A 6,430-nucleotide genomic window follows, 5' to 3' on the forward strand; every position below is an offset into this window, starting at 1 on the left:
CTGGTCTGACCCGACAGTCTTTTGTATAGTGCCCATAGGAATGGCAGTTAAAGCAACGGATCTGAGATGTCGGAACTGGGGCAGGGCCCCTCTGCACTTGACCCGTTGAAGATGGAGGTCGGGGCGGCCTTGGAACTGTAGGTGCCGCACTAGTGTTCGGGCGAAAAGATGTGGAGCCCGAATCACCAGCTGGTCTAGGAGGGTAGCCAGATGGCCTATAGGACTGCCTATACGTAGGCCCAGAGCTGTACGACCCACGGTATGCCTTGGAGGAGTTACCCATATCCGGAAATGGATTTGTTCTCTTCCACAGTCCAGGTGTGAGGGATTGCTCTCCCTTCTACTTATCCTCCATGGTCTTGGCCTTCTGCACAATCTGGCCATAGTCAGTTAAATCCAAGACCTCAAGTACAAACCCAATGGATGCCTTTAGGCCCTTTAGAAATCTCGCAGCCTTCTCTTCAGTTGTCCTCTTATGCCTAGGGGCAAAATGGAACAAGCTCTCAAACTGCTGTTGGTACTCAAGGATAGTCTTACCTCCTTGAGTTAAGGCCATAAATTCAGTCTCCTTACGGTCTCTGAAGCTGCGTGGGTAATGATTGTCCAAGAACAACTCCTTGAACTGTTCCCAGGTGGGTTCCGGATGGGCGGCCAATAATATGGGCTTAGAAGCTTGCCACCAAGAGTTGGCCTCCTTCTTGAGTTGCAACCCAGCACAAATGAGTTTCTGTGCATCTGTGCACTCAATCACCTCAAATATTTTCTCTAGCTCTTGGATCCACTGGTCCGGCTCCAGAGGATCACTCCCCACCTTAGAGAATACCGGTGGCAAGTTCCTCTTGAATGACTCCACTACCTTTGACGTATTATTCCTCGGCGGGTAATTAGGAGCATAAGCCGGATAGTAAGAGTATGGAGGGGGCACCCCATACGAAGGAATACTAAATGGAGGAATTGGAGGTGTACCTCCCACTTGTGGCCCCGTTCTAGACCCTACAGGCGGGTCCTGTGGAGTAAGTATCCGGGGAGGTTGACCTGATTGAGAAAGGTCCAATTGTTGTTGAATAGTAGTCATAAATGCTTGCTGTTGCTGAAGCATTTGTTGCTGGAAAGCCTGTTGTGACTGCTGAATTATGGTAGCAACATCCCCCGGAGTAATAACCGGTGGAGGGTACGAAAGTGTAGTCATAGGTGGGTCCCCATGTGCCCCACCCTGACCAAAGGTCTCTGGAGGTTGTGGAAGTGAGGTTTGCCCCACAGAGCGGGACCTCCTAGGATTCGGTGGTCGACCGACTGGACGAGGACCACGCGGGGTACCTCGTGCATTGCTACCGGATCTAGTACGTACCATCGTATCCCTGTACCTGGAACATATCATACATCACATTGGTTAAACACCATAGAATTGATATCGGCACACAATTATATGCCAACACATAGGGTATTATAGTGTATGATAGTCTGCAACTAACCACAACTTGATTCCAAAAATACAGGGTTAGTGTTTCAACAAGTATGTCAATGGTCCCACTTGACCATAACATATTATTATAAGAATAATAACAATAATCATAATAATTATATTAATAATAATAATAATAATAATAATCCTATTTTTCAAGTTTTCTCTCAACCGGCGGGTGATACCAGTGGGCAGGTTGGCCCATCGATCGGCCCGCAAGTCTAAAACTTCAACTGGTGGGCTGACACCGATGGGCAGGTTGGCCCGCCAGTCTGGCCTGCCGGTCCTACCCGAGCAGGATTTTCGAACAGGGCCTTTTAAGCCCTGTTCTTCCTTATTTCTTTCATTTTCCTCTCTCTCTCACTCTCTCTCCCTCCCGGGCGATTTTGGAGAGCTTTTTGACGCTTCCACTCACGATCTCACTCAACGATCCGACGCTTTTGGGAAGATTCAACCCCTCTATTCACAAGTAAGTTTCTTCCTCCTTCTCTTCTCAGAACTTGTACTTGGGGGTAGAACTCATGTGTAGACTTTAATCTAGGTTATTTTCCCATGTTTCCTTCCATAGAACAGTGTTTCCATGTGAATGTGATGTTTCTCTTGTGATTTATTTCTAGTTCTAGGATTTACTTCTCCATTTTTGAGAGAAAACCCCAACTGTGCCCTAGTTTTCTCAAATTTGGGGATTTCTTCAATTCTTGCTCTTTTTCCCCAATTAATGACTCAAATGCAAGGCATTTTGTTTGATTTGTACTTACCATGCTGTAGAGATCGTAGAAAGTCCTTTATGTTTGAAATCCCATTTCTTCCCATGAAAATCCATCTTTTGTGTTGGGTTTTCTTTGATTTTTCTTTACATCCTTTAGCATTTGTGGACCTCAATAGCATAATAGTAGATGTTTTTGCATACTCTAAATTGTAGAGTGACGAAATTTCATCCATGAGCATGTAAGCTTCATGCTTCACTCTATTGTGAGTCTTTCCATTTTTTCTTCCTTAGATTGAACTTGCACAATGAGAATTGGGGTTTTTCTTTTCTATCATTCTCTACTTGCCATGCTTTACTTGCCCCTTTCTGTCACATTGCTGTTTTTCCATAGTCTCTGTCTTGTCACTAGCCAGGCATTTCATTCGTAGACTTTTTATCATTTCTCACTTGTCACATTTTGTCACATTCTATTTCTTTCCATGATTTCTGTTTTGTCACTTACCCTTCTTTCCTCTTTTTCTTGTCTTGCCAGGATGTCATCTCGCAAAGGCAAGGAGCCCGCATCCTCTGGCACTCGACGTAAGACCACCGCTTCCAAGCGGAAGAGTGCGAGGACTAGTTCTCCAGCCCCCCGCATAGGGCGACCCGGACCTGCCCCCATCGATCATTCTGACTATGACGAGGATCTCTTCCACTATTCAGAAGCAGCAGCCAACTTGGCAGGCCTTCCTAAAGAGGTCTATAATGATGGAGAAGACTGTGGTAGTTGACGACTTCCACAAGATTCAGCTTCAAGAGAGGTTCACAGCATTGGGCTGGCAGTCTATCCTCCACATAGACCGTCCATGCTACGAGCAGTTGGTCCGTAGATTCTACTGCAACCTGGAGGTTTCCTACCAGTACGGGGAGTATGCTATAATCAGTATGGTGAAGGGGGTGGACATTCAGTTGACCGTGGACACCCTGGCTAGCATTTTGGGTATCTCCTTAGCTGGGCACCGTTACTACAATCCTCCCAGGAGTAAGCCCCTGGGCCCGTTTATGAGTTTGGAGACACCGGACTACATTTATGAGACCATCTGTGGCAGCAGTGTGCGTCCGGAGTCCGAGACATCATTTTTCCCAGAGGTTCGTGTATTTTCCCAATTGGTCCAGTTCAACTTGCTCCCCAGAGGAGGTCACCGGAACTAGGTGGGCTTCATGGTAGCCTTTTTAGCCTTCTGCATCTATAAGGCTTTAGAGGGAGGTGACAAGCACTTGTGCTTACCCTACGTCATTCTCAAGACCATAGAGCACCACACTTCACATCCCGAGGATGGAGGATTCCCATATGGCAGGATCCTCACTTGGATCTTTGAGTTCTTCAGAGTGGACCTAAGTGGGGAGGAGGGGAAGACTCCAATGGACAAGTTCGACAGGGGAAATCTCTTGAGGATGGGTCTCCACACCCTTATGGATACACCTCAGAGATCAGGAGCTCAGAGAGGTAAGGATAGGAGGGCTGCCCCTATGGAGGATGTTCCCATGGAGGAGGAGTCTAGTGAGGAGGATGAGAACTATGTTCCTCAGGATGAGGAGGATGATTTGGTGGATGAGGACATCCTTGAGGAAGTACCTCAGGAGTTGAGAGGTACTGATCCTGGCTTCACCAGAGCTGTAGGCCCACAGCGTAGAGCCCCACCACCTGAGAGTGGTGCATATGATTTTGAGGGCATGATGTCCACTATGAGGGCTTTGAAGGATGGCCAAGATTAGCTGCTAAGAAGGCTGGACGAGAGTGCTTCTAGGGAGGAACGCATCCTAGAGAGGCAGACTACCTTAGAGAATTCCTTCCTCATACTGGACCAGGACTTGGATACCACGGCCAATGCCATCTCAGCAGATTTTGGCCGACTTCAGAGGGATGTACAGCTGGTGAACTCGAGATTCGACTACTACGACCGTCGACTCAACGTCAACTCTAGACCTCAGGTGAACGGGGTAGTAGTGTTGGACGATGACGATGACGATGATCAGTGAGGACTTAGTTCGTCCACACCAGCTTCTCACCTGTTCCATGATGTCCATCCTATTGTATTTTTCTTTCTTTTCTCATTCTTGTACTTTCTCTGTAACTGGACTTATTTGTGGGATGATGTGTTTTGACAGTGGTCTGTGGTGGGTTTGTATATTTGAATACTTGTGTAGTTTAGTTGTGATGTCTTTTGTTAATTTGATCATTGATATCTATATATATGTGGATATGTTGTTTATCAGGTGTTTGTGTGAAAATTTTTTGGAAATCTCATTTTGCGCCGTTATGCTGTCGAAATTTCGTCAAACTTGCACTCGATGGGTTATGACACTAATTGAATTAACCTTTTATTTTCTCTCACGCATGCCATGAATGCAATATCTAAATGCAACCATTTTTATTCCTTTCTTTTTTTGGCTTGTAACTCTTTAAAGTTTTTACATTAACCCAATCCCATTTCCTATTATAGATTCTACGGGGTCTAAGCGGTATGGTGTGAGTGGAGTAGAGCATCACGCTTTGATACCACCGTTGTCACACCCCGTTTACACAGAACCGGGCCAGTGACCAGGTTAACACCGATTAACCCAAACCTGCCAGGATCATCTGATACAGTATTCCACCACAGCATACACACAACTAAGAAAGTGCTCACCAGTTCAGCGGAAGACTTGATTTACCTGTGAATATTCCCATAATACTTGATACCCGAATTATAATACAATAGTTAAGTACATGTGGGCCCGAAGGCATGATATTTACACAATAAGAGTACAATTCACATATCGAGTACACAAAAGGAATCATCAAAAATCAGAGAGTCAGCTCAGCTCGATAATATAAGTAGGGCTCAGCTCGGTATCAAAAGGTAGAGCTCGGCCCGGTATCAGAAGGTAGAGCTCAGCTCGGCATCAGAACAAGGCTCAACTCAGTATCAGGAGGTTGAGCTCAGCTCGGCATCAAAACTGTGGTCCCGCAGGACAACTCTCGCACGAGCATTCAATGCCGTGCTCTAAATCCTCAGGGGCCCACCAATCCTCTTCAGGGAACTTAATTATGGGACCCGACCCGTGCTCTTCAGATGGATGATCTGTAAAATCATCTAAAAGAGGTGCACACGTGCTCACTAGCTTAGTAAGTGGAAAGATGGACCACACAACAGTCCACACAATAAATCACAACCATATGCACTATATGCTATGCAATACATTTTTAATCACATCTACCTAACCAACATTACTAAGTCTTTAGTTTAGTACTACTACAACCACAGTGCGCGTATACTCCGAGTATAAGCTGTGAACTCCATCCTGCGATACGCCCATAGGGCTGTCAGAGAAGGCCCACCGTGAGTACTCGAAAAAGTAAAACATGCCGACCACTGGCTCTCAACATGAAATAAATGACTGAAAATTAAAGGTGCTGACTCCAGTAATTTAAAAGCAGTACGATTGGCCCTCTTGAATATACCACCGGGGTTGCCGACTGTCCTAATAACTAGCCAGGCGTAATGTCTAACCACCACAGTGACCCGACAACCGCGACCACTGCTTCCCCCCAAATAGTAACCCAACACCTTAACCCCTGTTGGGAAGGGTCGTAGCACGGAAAGATGATAATCCTAAACCGTATGCTCCTATGACAATAGTATGATTGCATAGTGCCACCGCGTCCCATACCATGGGCCACCAATGCACTTGTTTTCAAGCCGACTACGGCGTCTAGTCTATTAATGCATCATGCACAAGATGTCAACATTCATCACATAAGCATATCATCACTTGGCAATTAGAAAATAAACACAACACCCATGGCATAACAATGTGAGGATGACTAATCTACATAGCATTTTCATGATGACATGGCTAGTCTAGATACAATTAAATGAATGCCAAAAAATGCCTTGAAATAAGGCCAAACGTCCTCTCCCCACTTCCCTGTAGTGTACAAGGACTCACGCTTGGTACGAGTGAGATCCGGTGCGAGAAGCGTGAGATTTGGTGAACCTATCATGAGTGAGCGGGGTTAGTATTTCACCACTTTGGGATCAAGATTAACACGATCCAATAACAAGATCATGTTTAGAATCCTAAAAGAAGGTCACACGTCCGTTTTGGGTCCAATCGGACATAAAAATCGCGTTCGAAGCCTCTCGGGTGGGTCAGACAGCCCACCTGTCTGACCCACCAGTCAGACCCACCGGTCTGGATCGGCGGGTAGGTCGGTCCACCGGTCGGCCCGTCGG

This window comes from Macadamia integrifolia, chromosome 14, assembly GCF_013358625.1.
Source record: "Macadamia integrifolia cultivar HAES 741 chromosome 14, SCU_Mint_v3, whole genome shotgun sequence".
NCBI lineage: Eukaryota > Viridiplantae > Streptophyta > Magnoliopsida > Proteales > Proteaceae > Macadamia > Macadamia integrifolia.